The 14,244-nt window shown below is 43.4% G+C and overlaps 1 protein-coding gene across 2 annotated transcripts in view; it reads right to left on the bottom strand.

Moving 5' to 3' along the window:
• SLC38A4 (solute carrier family 38 member 4) overlaps positions 1–11,944 on the bottom strand; it is a 34,414-nt gene extending 22,470 nt beyond the window's left edge. Inside the window, exon 1 of one of the 2 annotated variants that reach the window (XM_081022353.1) lies at positions 11,805–11,944. The gene's annotated coding sequence lies outside the window, so the exon portion shown is untranslated. Of the gene's footprint in view, positions 1–2,975; positions 3,004–11,804 lie in introns of those variants that run through there. The other variant, XM_081022354.1, reaches the window with a different exon arrangement.
• Between the last annotated feature and the right edge of the window lie 2,300 nt (positions 11,945–14,244).

Raw genomic sequence — 14,244 nt, 5'->3', positions numbered from 1 at the left:
GGTACTTTTTCATACAATACAGAATCAGTGATGACATTCCTTGCTGCAAGAAGCCACTAATTAACACGTCGCTGGAAAAAATATTACTGTAAGGGTGATAAGCCAATCATGGTAATATATGAGTTCCATGATCAGTGGCAGTATACCTGATTCCCAGAAGTTGGGCATTGGCATCTGGTATTGATATTGTTCTCATACATAACATGTAAACCTCTCTGTGGATACTCAAACTCAGAAAATAGAATGCTGAATTGGATCATTTTATTGATCCAAGCACAACCACAGTTATTGTCTTAATTTCATACTGCACAGGAAATATGAGTATTTGAGGTCTGGGTTTCTCTTATTTTTTAAAAAGTATCTCAAAAACAAACCTCTGTTATCTACTTTCAGATAGTCAATACAGAATAATACGTCAGGTCCAGAGAAGCACAAGCCACCTTGTTCTTGTGCAATGAAGCTGTCCTATCCCAGGGCATCTCCCACCTACCATACCTCTGAAAGTCTGCTGTTGAGGTTTTAATGCTATACAGTGTAGAGTATATACAATCACCTGGGAGTCAGTTCCACTGAAGTCAATGGGACTCACATCTGAGAAGTTGTACTCCAAGAACCAGGAGACTCTCTAGAACTATGAGGGATGGGTGGAAAGGGCTGAAGGGCAAGGGGGGGAATCAATGGGATTGGGGCGCAACTCTTGCACAACACTTTGCAAGAAGCCAAGCACCTTTGAATCCAATCACGATATAACCAAAACCCAGGATATATCAATAGTTATGGCAGTCCTCTACCCGCATACCAGCATTCATTCTAATTTCTCTTCTTATTAATTCTAATTCTAATCTATCATCAGTGCCACCCCGGTTTCATGGAAAACCAGTGATGATTACAGATTTAGGAACAATCTATCAGTTTAGAAATATCAGGTAAGGTAGCCATTTTGAGTCAGTCCAATTTCTGACTGCCCATTGGGAAATCATGTAGCTGGACACCATGCAACATTAAAAACAAATTATAGGTAGAAATATATTCTCCAGCAGGAGAATAGTCTAAAACTGTTCTTTGTTATATGCTGGATTTCCACTGGCAAGACTGTGATTTTTATAGGGGTAAACATTCAAATGTTTTTGTCCCTCCATCCCTCGGAACCTGAAGTGGTCCACTCTCAGGAGGACTTTAACATCTAATTCTGCCCCTACACCCCGAATGTGCATTTGATTCCAAAGAGTAAAATATGGATTAGGTGGGTCTGCATTAAAGCTGGTCACACATCGCACTCTAGTCTTGAAACTCTATTCCCTCAAGGGTATAGATCTACCCTAGACAAGCTCCTTCGAAGACACAACACTTCTCCAGCTGTGAAAAAGTGTCCTCAGGGAAATGTCTGCCTTGAGAGAAGGGAAAGGGCTCTGGGGAAGCCATGTAAGTATTCACAGAATGAGAAGGGAAGTGCAGTTTGGTCAACACCTAGCATTTGACAAGTTAAGGTTTCTGCCAGATACATTAGCCTGAGTAAATTCAGCTGGGTTCTCATTTGAAGGCAAACCTACTTAATTCGCACTTCCAGAAACAATATGCAAACAGAAACACAGCTCTTCTTCAAAATTGACAATTCTCCTAATTTTGAAATGCAGTTCTCCAGCCAAGAAATGCATTTGCTAGGTGCCCCAAAATGTTGAAGACAACATAAAAAATGCAATACATTAAGCTGCATTTCATGAAAATTTGACTATTAGAAGATATTCACACTAAAATGCTGATGATGAATTTTCATGAGGACTTCAGAAAAACAGCAGTTTGTGAACTGTTGTGGAAATGTGGAACTTAAGACTGGAAAAATTAAAAACTGAGAAATGCCAAAATTGTTGTCCATTAGCCTTACAATGATTTGAAGATGACAAACAAAGCAAACCGACTTCCTTTGGAATGTGGCACAACAGAAAGAAACCAAATTTTTACCCTGTCATCTTCACAAGTTTACCTATGATTTTAATGAAAAACAAACTTCACAAAGTACGCATACAAAAAAAAAAAGTTCAAGGATATATTTCATAATGCCACCAGGACAGAACATTGGGGTGAATATGTAGAACCCAACCCAGCAGAATGAGCAGGTGCACCCCTCAAAATAACAAGACTCACTCTCCACACTGAAATAACACACATTACCATCTTTTTAAAAAGCACCTCCTACAACATTGTTAAACCCAGAGTCTAAAATTACCTAAGTGCACCACTAGCAAAAGAATATTTTTTACACTCAACAAACATGCTTCGTTTTGTGGCTTTTCCTCACTTAAAAAACTGGTGTTGGCCATTATTCCACATATAAGTTTAGAATAATAATGTCTATCATCTCATTCTATCCAATAAGCTGACCTTTTCTGTAGATTTGTTATTATATTTATACATTTATTTAGAATATCTCTAACCTGTCCTTCATTATAAACAAGCTCAATATGATTACATCTTGTTTAAATGAAACAATCACTGTAAGAAACCCACTTAATTACAAAAGCAGATAAGACAAGTCTAATTAAAACCAAAAACTTCCAAATGCAGAGAATAACTAATTAAAACTGATATCCTCAGCAAATTCCTCTGCAAACAGATAGGTTTTCACTGGGCACTGAAGTGAGAAAAAGATTAGGCACCAAGTCCCTATTTTAAAGGGAAAGATATTCTAAAACTGGCATGCCATCAGCGAAAAGGGCATTTCTGACATCACATAGTGCCCAATGGTGGGACAGCTACCATTGTTATGGATGCTGTGCAGGAATCATTTGACTGCAGAAAAGCAGGCATAAAATGCCTGTCTTTATTCCGAAATGACAAGCAGGCAAAGGGGGAGCCTTTCCCGAGTTGCCTTTCCCTTTGGCAGTTGTGATGGCAGTGAGGACAAGGGGCCCTCACTGAGGGCATCTTGTCCTAAGTGCCACCTCCACCCCTGAACCTACAATCGACACAACTCTTACCACTCCTCAACTCCTCAAGCAGATGGTTCATTTGTGGGATGGGGAGAAACTACTTCTAGGGCACAAAGTGTTTGAGCTGTTACTTCACAGCACCCGCCCCTCCACCCCACCCCACCTCCCAATCCCAGCCCCCCAACATGCAAAACATCGCAGCTTGATTCTTGAGCATATGACCCGGCATTTTGAAAGAAGATGAAGACCTAGATGGGGAAAAGTTAATGCTTAATTCCTGTGCTGACTAATGTGATCGAGCCAGTAAAAAGTTCCAGCCCGTTGCCAAGAGATCAGTTGCTGATAACAAGTCTGTGACTCATCCAAAGAGTTCATGGCTGGGCAGCAGCGACTTGAACCCATGTTCCTCCAGGCCGTACCCGCCAAGGCCTGATCAATACTATGCAGAGGACAAACAGCACCCGCCCGACAATATGCTGGGCGAAGAGAACCGCAGTGAGAAATCCCTGGGGACAACCTTTTCGGCCGAGGTCAGCCCAGAGGTGTATGATAAACGATAAAGGACCAGAGGCTTTGCTTTTGGTCGTCAGCAGAGAGGGGAGAAAGCGACCAGTTCAAAAGTGATGTAAGCTCTGTGAAGCAATACCCTCCTTGTGTTATGCAATACACGGGAGATTAGAGAAAAGCCTGAATTTGGCATCTAAATGATGTTTGCCTTCAATCTACTAAGAAAAACTTTTGGCTAAAATAATTCTACTGGTTACGCTTAGCAGAATGTGCCAGGCATATAGGAACTTGAACAATAGCCCATTGTTATTTTTACAGAGAAAGTGGGGATTTAAAAAAAAAAGAAAAAAGGAGGAGGAGGAGGAGGAGGGTTCTAATCCTGTCTCTCCTACTACCCTTCTCATGCCCCTCTCCACTCCATCCATTATTTCTGCCACACAATATTTACTTCCCCTCCACCCACCACCACAGCTTTGGCAAACATTTGTAGGGTAGGGAAAGAGGATGGAGCCAGACAGTTAAGATGCAGGTGTGCTTCCTGTAGCTACCATCCAAGCCACAATAATGTTTGCTATGTTCATGTGGGAGAAATGTCCATGAAAATGCACCCTTGCAACTATTGTTAAGCAAGTTTTCCATATTTTGACAGGACAATGTTTGCTTGTTTTTTCGAAGAAAAATTATAATAAAAAGAGGCCCAATGTCTTTGAATTGTATTATTATTTTTTTGTAGTCATGTAGCAATGGATCATCATGAAATGGGTGCCCTGCTCAAACAACCTATGCAAAAAAATAAGTAGAAAAATGAGCAAGGATCTTTCGGTAGCAAGTGCATTTTCCCGTATCAGAAAGTCCTTGCACTGTGTTTATGACACAATGGTGTAATTTTGTGCTAATGCTGATTTGCAATTTTGTAAATCTCAAAAACACAATTTGCAAGGTTGTGTCCATGACCCCCTTGGGGAGGGGGGAAATCTAAGAAAACAAGCCCATTATGAGACTTTGCAACAGATGTTTGCTTAGCTTGAACTCCACAAGTACGGCTGCCCAGTGCTTTGGTACATATTTGTTCCTGAATCCTTTCTCAGAGGCACTATTTAAATATGATGATAGACCTGTGTGTGTGTGTGTTTAGCCTGTCAATCAAAAAAAGTCTTCACAGATGTTTTTATCAATAGCAAGAAGTAATCCATGGTGAATTACATTTCGCATTAAATCTAGTGTGTTGGATACACTTTCCACTCATTATTTTATTTTATTTTTCAGGTGATTGTATTATTCCCTAGGATTCCTACTTTAAATTATTTCTAAAACGCTTGTGACAGAGGAGCCATGGGCTTGTGAGGAAAGGGAAAGATTTCTATATAGAGAGACTGTGGATGGGCTGCATGTGTCTAATTTGAAATGTGATAGGAATATCACACATGGCATGTGTTTCTCATTCCAAGTGGCAGGAGCTGAGATAGGAAAGCAAGAAAGTGACAATAGCAAGGACGAGTTTCTGGACCAGGTAGCTCTTCCACATCGCTGCCACAATATGGAAAAAAGAATGTATGTTGTGAGTGGCATTTGGTATGTTAATGTGGAGGTTAGACTCTATAGGCTGGAACAGTTACATTTCATGGTCTTGGATATAGCCAGTTCTCATGGCTACATATGAATGGGCCTCCTTCAAAATCTGTTCTCTGATATTTGCAGATGGTTTTATTTTGGTAGCAGACTCAGTGTACCCTTCTGTTGATGGGCAGGTTGGCAGTTGTGCCGGGAGCTTTCTCATTCCTTTTTTGCATCAGAACAGATTGCTAAAACTGAAAGGATAGGCAGGAGGGGATGAGTTGCTTTTTGTGTGGATTAAATACCCTCAGGACTAGCAATGTACACTCTTTAGCCACCAGAGGGTATAAACTAATTTGCATGGTCACTTTTCTAAATGCTTTATTAAATGATCTATTGAAGGCAAGTGTCATTGTGTCTAAAATGCATTTATTAAAAGATTATTCCATTAAACTCATATTTGCTAACAAATATGAACAAATCATAGAATGGTCTGACTCATTTATGTATTGTAATGCAATGCAAATTATGTTCATACTCATCTATTATTTAAAATCAGCATCTTATTAAGAATGTGCTTGCAGTTACATGATAAAGCACAATTTGGACTGAAGACCTATGTACGCTTGCTTGAGAGTAAGTCCCATTAAATTCAATGGGACTTACTTCTGATCAGACATGCACACTGTCAGTTGAACAAATGCATGACTGAGTCCCTGTGTAGTACATTATTTGGTCATATTCTGGGGTTCCCTGTGTTGGACTCAAGATTCTTCTCTCTTCTTCCATCAGTTTCACAATGAACTTCCCAGGACAGAGTATGCATTTATTTTATGAATCAACAAAGCTAATCATTAACGGGTGTATGTCAACCATTTATCCTAGACAATGCTTTTTGAAGATATGTACCAAACAGTGACGTGTGGTGGGGTTTGCTTGCTAAGCTTAAAAAAAAGTGTGAGAAAACCTTAAATTTCACTAAGAAAATGGAAAACAAAATAGGCACTGCAATTTTTAATAATACATATTACTATTTTTAGAAGTTGCTTTTTCAAAAATCATATCACAATACAAAAATTACTTTTGCTTGGGCCTGTATAAATGTAGCATGATTCCTTAGTGATAAAAGAACCCTGGTTGATACTGTATGTGGACATAGCCTCACGTCAGGTGCCTGTGAAGCAGTGAGTGTGGTTGAGTGAATATTACCTAGAATACTGGTAGATTCCTACCTAGGTAAATTAGACTAGGTTATAGAATCTGGATTTCTGCACGTTTCTGACTGTATAGCAGTACCAGAGACGTGCCTAGCTGCCTGTCTTAGGAGTGATATGAGGTAACACAAAAATCCACTATGGTAGTTTTCTGCAACTTTTCAAAAACTGCACTCACTGTGTACTGGGAACATTCATATGACCCAGTTCCACCATACAATGACTGTGTAAGTGACTTCATCAGGGAAACCTGAGTTACCTGAATATCTCTCTTCCTCTTACCCCCCCTTCTATTCTGCTCATCATTACTGACTGCTGAGAAAGAATGGCTTGCTCAGCAGTCTTCAACAGCTTTCCATATAGTTAGTTGGAACAAACAACATGTTCCATCCATTCAGATTTTCCAGAACAAAGCAAGGATAGATTTAGATATATCTCCATAGCCTATCCCATTTCAGCCCATTTGTATATACAATGTTTATTGGTAATATAGAAAAGAATACTTTTCTATATGTAACATATGCAGCTCTTACTCTTGTTCACAGAAAAGAAAAACAAATCCTCAGAAATATCATTGGATTGGCTAAAAATGTTCCATCTCTCACATATCCAAAATGAATAAAATAAATTTCTAATAAAGAGAACTCTTTCTAAAAATGTAATTTAATCTATGACTGTTCTCTAGAGCCTAAATAGTTATTGAAAGTACACATTAACTGTAGCAGTAATGCATAATAGCTCACAGCCGACTTCTCAAAGTGGCTCACTGTGCCAGAGCCTTTGAAACCAATGGGGCTTAGAGCACTTAAGATTCAAGTTTCTATATAGCTCTGGACTTTAGGTTTGTCATAAAGGCACAGGAGACATTTCTATGTATATGCACTAAGCAGCCAGTCCACAGGTACAAAACATGCCCATAGCGGCCCAATATATCCAAATTCATAAGCAGTACTATGGATTAACAAGTATGTATCCATTAAAACGACTGCAGTTTATCTTCTTCCTCCAACCAGCTGCCGAAAATCACAGATGGTGAGAGTGCTGATGAACTTAACTCCTGCTTTCAGGATTCCCATAGGCACATGGTTAGCCATGGTGGGAAAGAATACTGGACTATAACAGGCCATTGCCCTGACCATGCAGTGCTCTTCATATGTTTTTATGTCCGTCCCTATGGTTACTCTTGTGGGGAAGACAGGGCCCGTGTTTCCTTTGCCCAGAAGTGAAAAGGCCATTGTGGCAGCTTGACTGGTGACTGGGAGTGGCTGCCGAGACCATATAACACCAGTCCTGAAAGACCTACATTGGTTCCCAGTACGTTTCCAAGCATAATTCAAAGTGTTGGTGCTGACCTTTAAAGCCCTAAATGGCCTTGACCGGTCAGGTATACCTGAAGCAGCGTCTCCACCCCCAACGTTCAGTTCCTCCTGCTAATTAATCTGGGAATATCCTCTCACAGGGAAGGGAAGCTTTCACCCACCACACATTATAGGGGAGAGGCAACCTGCCTCCCCTCATAGTGGCCTGCTTAGGCACTATTTGGGGGAAGGGGAGGGCTTGTGAGTTAGCCAACACTGGAGGAGGAAGTGAGGCTTGTGAATTTAATTACATCTTCTCTCTACATTCTCTTCCTCCCCATCAACCCCCAATAACTTGAGCACTACCACTTATGTCAGGTGAATTGTCAGTATATTGGGGGACCAACAGAAAGCGTGGACCCGACTTTTTAAAAATGTATATAACCAGATCAAATTATATTCCTAGCCTACTTTATTTGAAGGGGCATGAGATATTGAGCAAGTCTCCTCGTAAACAACAGTGGGTGAAGTTGCATCTTTTAAGCTGAAGTATATCTAAAACACCTATAAAAATAATGGCTGTGTTAAAAAGTGTTGATTCTGTTTTCAACTACTGCTTTCTTCTTCTTCTTTTGCTTGGACCTCCCCAGAAGACAACTTCCAGATCAAAACAAGGGGTGGGAGGGAGGCAACCAGTGACGGTGGTGCGGGCAGCCTTACTGAATAACAGCACTAACAGAGATGGCTGCGATGGCGTGGCTGTTTACTTTGGTACAGCATTAAATAAAGGCTGTGGATTCACCATAGCAACCTCCACATCACATAGCTGCCATGCTGCTTCTAAGAAACAGAGGACCTTTTGGAAGAAACATAGAGGACTGTTTGAAAGATCGCTATCATTTCCACATTTTATAGATCACCAGGGCCCATGCTCTCATTAGGCCAACTGGGCCATTGCCTAGGGCGCAAATCTCAGAGTGGTGCAGAAACTGATCTTTGAGGGACAATTTTATACCGATTAGTTATAAAGTTTCTGGTAATGTTTTGCTTTTCTTTTATATTTTGAAGAAGTTTATCATTTTTACAAGACATGTTTTTGAAAATTGAAGTTAGGATTAAAATAATAATATTTTTTTTTGAAGGGAGGCAAGCAGTTAGCCTTGCATAGGGTGCAAAAGAGCCCGGCACTGACACTGTATATAACACATACATATACACACATCATGCAACAAAATATAGCCTGCTGTCATTTTAGTTCCTCAGCTAAGACCTGTGCTTTTGTATAGCAATACCACACCTGAAAATGTTCCTTCAACTATGTCTACCAGATTAAATAGATAAAAATGACACAGAAAAATAGGCTCGGTTTCTTTTCAGTGATCCTGCGGCTCAAACTTGCCTTCTTATCTCTCTTCCTCTACTGGAACCAGTTATTTTCTCAATGGTTTCCTTTTTCTGTAAAGGTTTACTCCAAAGCAGAAAAATGCCCTTATATATGCATAGGGACAGGGAAGACATTCCATTTTATTTGCACTTTTAACAAGAAACTACCTAAGTTGCGCTACTCAAACCAAAATGTGAACACAGCTATCCTTTGAAATTAGCCCTTCTCCAAATTATTCATTCTCCAACGAATGCATATATTAGGGGCAAGTGTGAATAAAAAGGCATATATTCATGACAATTACATAAAAATGCATCATATTGGGGAAAAATGATTGCAAAAATGTGTATTAGTTGAAACTGCATAAAAAATATATTAGGAGAAAATTGTACAAAAAAATGATGATTTTTTGTGAGGATACTTTTTTTAAAAGGCATATTGCTTGGAAATGTGGAAAACTGAATTTAAGACTGGAAAAATGAGAAACTAAGAGAAACTAATAGGCATATTTGTCCATCCCTATTTATCCATTTACTTAACATTTAATTTAGTACTGCAAATCAGGAAGAATTCAGACAGGATGGACTGATACAATAAGTAGCAGTAAACTGGAAGAGCATTTGAGTATTTTGGGATGGATTTTTGAAGGCCTTCAATGCACATATGAGCTACTATTGTTTTAATAGTAGTGGTACAACATCATTAGGACATGCATAGGATTATATTAGAAGTCTTCCTCAAGACTAGCTTCTCTTACTCTGGAACTATTTGCTCTGGGAATAGCAGGTGCAAAGTAGCCCCGCCCCTGCCCCTGCAGTACGTCAATTAATTTGCAAAAGTTAAAAACAAAACCGGGGTGGGATTGGAATGGGAGATGACTTCTTGACCCCCCCCCCTCAAAACAGCCCAGCGAGAACTGATCATGCAAAGTACAGTAGCCAGGAAATACTGAGAGTCTGTTGAGTGGTGGTGAAATGGGGTGTTCTGGGGGGAAAAACATGGCTTGGTGGCTAGAACATTTAAAAGGAGCAACATTTATTTGTTTTGTGGGAGCAACGCAACGTTTTGTTTCCGCTTTTGCAGGAGCAGTGCAACATTTTGTTTCCGCTTTTGCAGGAGCAATGCAACATTTTGTTTCAGTTTCGCAGGAGCAGCGCTATTTTTGTTGCCATTTCCACTGGCCCTATCTAACAAGGCCACCTCACAGCGGTGGTTATAACTTGCAGGACAAGTTTATGACAGAACTGATGCAAAATCAGAGCCACAGACAGGGGTATATGTGGGAATTCCCAAACACACCTGCTTTCTAGACAAGCTCAAGTCCCTACTTTAAATCGCTGGTGGGGGATAATAGGACCTTTCACATGATCACCAGTTCCACTGCTTCTTCTCCTTCAGGTGCCCCGGGAAAAGACACCCAGGCTGCTAGCTGGGCAATTCTTACCCAGGAAAGATTAGCTAGTTTGCCAGCAATATTCCTTCCACTCAAATGAAAACTGGGCTACCAGCTTGCGAAGCCACACATGTCAGAACATAAGAGGCTCATCTCCTGCAGAATTATGTTATCCCAATGGCCAGCCAGATCTCTCCAGCAAGCCTGACGCTCGGGGCCTGAAGGCAAAGAGGGAGCTGATACGCAGCACATCCAACCCTCTGTCCATGCGTGTCCAAATGGCGCCTGTTGCTCTGCAGCGCCCCCTCGAGGGAGAAGCCTCCTAGCGCAACTCAGCTTGCCCCGGGCCGTTTGGAGGGAGCAAAGCGGCGCTCCCCTCTCGCTCTCGACCAAGAGGAGGCCTCGAGCGCCTGCAAAGCGGCGCCGCGCGCTCCACGCGCCCAGACGGAGCTCGGCCTCCGAGCGGCGAGCGTCTCTCGGGCGGAGACAAAGGAAGCGGGCGGCGAGGCGCAGGGGGCTCCCCGCTTGCTGGGAGAGGAGCGCGTGCGCAAGAGACCTTCCCGTGAGAGGCTCCTCCTCTCCGCCGTCGGGGGCATCGTGCTCCGCGGTCAAGCCGCCGAGGCAAGGCGGGCGGGCGGGGGAGCCACGCTTCGCGGAAGTCAAGACCAGGGAGGGAGACGAGGGAAACGCATATATAGCCTGGGCAGCTGCGGCTGCGCTTGGTTGCCAAAGTAAACTGCTGCTGCTTTTGAGCGCCTTTCTTACTGAATAAAGACAATCCGAGCTTTTTTGGGGGGGTCATCCTGAAAGCCCAGGCTGCAGCAATTCTCGCCTTCCTGTACCCCAGTATTTAGTTAAATCGCACGGCAGCGTCTGGCCGAAACTAAACTTTGCCTTACGCTTCCCCATATACTTTGGACCATCCATATCCATTCCGTCTCCACTCACTAAGTTGGGTCGCTGGCACCCCGTCTCTCCAGCACCCTGACCCCATTTCCTTGCCACACCGACTTTCCGCGCCTCTCTACGCTCGCGCAATCGTCAGCTCAAGGGTTGACACGGAACGATTACGTCTGAACGCCCGCTCCTCTCGAGGCGGGGAGCGACGCGCGTGAGAAACATAGGCACCCACAAGGGCTCTGCCTGTCAGTTGGAAGCCCCTTCTTCTCATCCCCCCCGCCACCTTCTCTGATCGCGAGAGCCTCGATCAGACGTGGTTGGCAGTCCACACGCGCGCACACACACACACGCAGCTGCGGCCACCCCGCCAACGACGCGGGATGGTTTGAAATGGGAAAAGCCAACCCGGGATTCCGAGAGAGAGACACTCGTTTCCAAGCTGCAGCTGCCAGCAGCCTCCCTGCGGGGGACACAGAAAGATACCTGTAGATCGGTAACGTCTATTATCTGGCTGTGCCGTCTCGTCTGTAATTCCTTGGAAATAAAAATAAAGCAGCTCATGGGGGGCTTTAAAGCCGCTTAGTATTTCATCGAGAAAGAGAGTTAAATCTCCAGTGAGTTACTCACCTTGAATGCTGGCGAATTCTTTTAGGTAGAGGCACTTGGGACATGAGGATGTTGTTGCTCAGAAGACGCGCAAAGAAAGTGTGGGCAGAGACCCTCTCCCTCTCCTTTCTTCCCTTTCCTCTCTTTCTGAAAGAGTGGAAATTTCCATCATGTGACAGGGGGCAGCATCCCCAGCCTCTGCTTGCAGGCGGACCCCTCCCTTCCAGGGGGGGAAAAAACCACCCACCAATGGCAGCGAGCGGGCAACCTGAGATGTCAACAAAAAAGCATCCTCTCCCAGGTGGAGACTTGTTTGGCAGCTCTGGAGGGCGAATGCGCAACACATCGCCTGAATGCATACAGACGGAGCAGTGGTCTCTGGCTGTTGTTTTGTTCCCGGCTCGTTATTTGTCTCGGGATTGCGTGCTTCCCCCCTCAAGCCATTAAAAAACAAGCAAGAAAAAGCCAGGCACCTAAAAAATATTCCATAGGCCTTTTGAATTTACCTCCTCTTCTAAACTCATCCCCCCCCCTCTCCACAATTTGTCCAGGACCCCTAATCCTGCACCATACCAGCTGTATGGCCCAGGAACCACATGCATAGACACATAGAAAACTGAATTTTACTGAGTCAGACCATTGGTTCATCTAGCTCCGTGTCTAGCAGTGGATCTCCAGGGTTTCAGATACTCCCTGAGATTGAACCTGCAACCATCTGCATGCAAAGATGTTCTACCAGTGAGCTACGGTCCTTCCAGAAATAAACATGCATATGACAGGAGAGGTATTAGACAATTTTGGCATGAGTGCTGATCAGTTTCCCTCACCCACTCATGCCCTTAGTTGGCATTGCTGGGACCTGCCTTGCATCAAGTCACAGGACAGTAACTGAACATTTCCTTTCTCCCGGTATTGCATGCACAATTGCTAAAAAATTTTTTTGGGGGGGGCAAGGTGAAGGTTCCCTTAGTCACTACTTGTCTTCCAGCTACAGTGGATCAGTCCCATAACAGCAAACTCTTGCAGGTGTTTCACAAACCCATGCCAAACCTACAGCCCGAGGGTAGGGTGTCCCAACCCTTGGTCTGAGAACCAAGGCCTAGACCCCATTTAACTATCTATGGAATATAACCTCACTGCAGTTATCTGGGAGGAGGGAGTGGGGAGGGAATTGGTTAAGACTGTAAAGACTGAGTGAACACAAAGTGCATGTATAGCTCATGACTTTTTTTTTATTGTTGACATATGCTTGGTTTTGCTGTGCTTGCACTTGCTGGAAAGCTCCGATTGGCTGCAATTCCGCAGCATATGCACACCAGTTCTCAGTGCATTTCCACATTGGGAGGTTTGTTCTGATTCAAGGAAGCAGCAAAGTGCTTCTCTGTAAAGGCTTTGTTGTTTTCGCCCTAGTGCTTATAGCCATTCAGTTTTCCCGGCACATGCTAGCCAAATTGTGCTTGTCGTGGTCGTGCTCTTTCACATGGTGGCAGCTCCTAGTAGGCCCCTGAGATAGCCTACCCCTGAGATATTCTCTTCCTGGAGCAGCGTCCTGTGTTTCTGGTTGCCTGCTACTGCCTGACTGCAGAGGAATCTCCAGCAGAGACAAAATTGCTAAGGACAATCCCCTAGCTGCTCTGAAAAGGGACTTCTCTGCAAACTGGTTAAAATCGAATTTTAAGCACATCAGTTTGAACTGTCTGGTTTATCTGTTTAATTTCACGATGTTTACTCTGAGACCCCTTTCGAGGCATGTTCATCTTTTAAAAAATCTGTTCAGTACTTATATAGTGAGTGAGTGAGTGCACTAGCTCTGATTTTTGAAGGAAAACTACTGGCTACTGAGTGAAAGCAGCACTTGTGAATGACAGAGCTTGCTTTGTGTAAACGAAAACATTAGGAGCAATTTGCGTAATCTGTTATGACAATTGTTCACACATTGCAGAGTTGATAGATGGAAGGGTCTGAGAGCTGTGCTGTGGGAATCTGGTTTGGGATCCGTCATATGCTTGTTGGAAAGATAGTGGGATATTTGAAGCTGCCTTATACTGAGATAGGGATGCGGGTGGCACTGTGGGTTAAACCACAGAGCCTAGGACTTGCTGATCAGAAGGTCGACGGTTCGAATCCCAGATGAGTATTCGAATCTGGTTCACCAGAAGCGGCTTAGTCTGCTGGCCACATGACCCAGAAGCTGTACGCCGGCTCCCTCGGCCAATAAAGCGAAATGAGCGCCACAACCCCAGAGTCGGCCACGACTGGACCTAATGGTCAGGGGTCCCTTTACCTTTACCTTTATACTGAGATACAATTGTTCCGTCTGGCTCAGTAATGTCTACATTGATTGGAAGCAGCTCTCCAGGCTTCAGGCAGGAGTTGTTTTCCAGCCCTGCTTGGAGACACTGGAGCTTGAATCTAAGATCTGCTGTGTGCTCAACCACTGTGTCCCAGCCCTTGAAAAGAA

The sequence above is a fragment of the Podarcis pityusensis genome (genome assembly GCF_964106645.2).
Source record: "Podarcis pityusensis genome assembly, chromosome: 10".
In the NCBI taxonomy this organism is placed as follows: domain Eukaryota; kingdom Metazoa; phylum Chordata; class Lepidosauria; order Squamata; family Lacertidae; genus Podarcis; species Podarcis pityusensis.
This window is presented reverse-complemented; position numbering and strand designations above follow the sequence as displayed.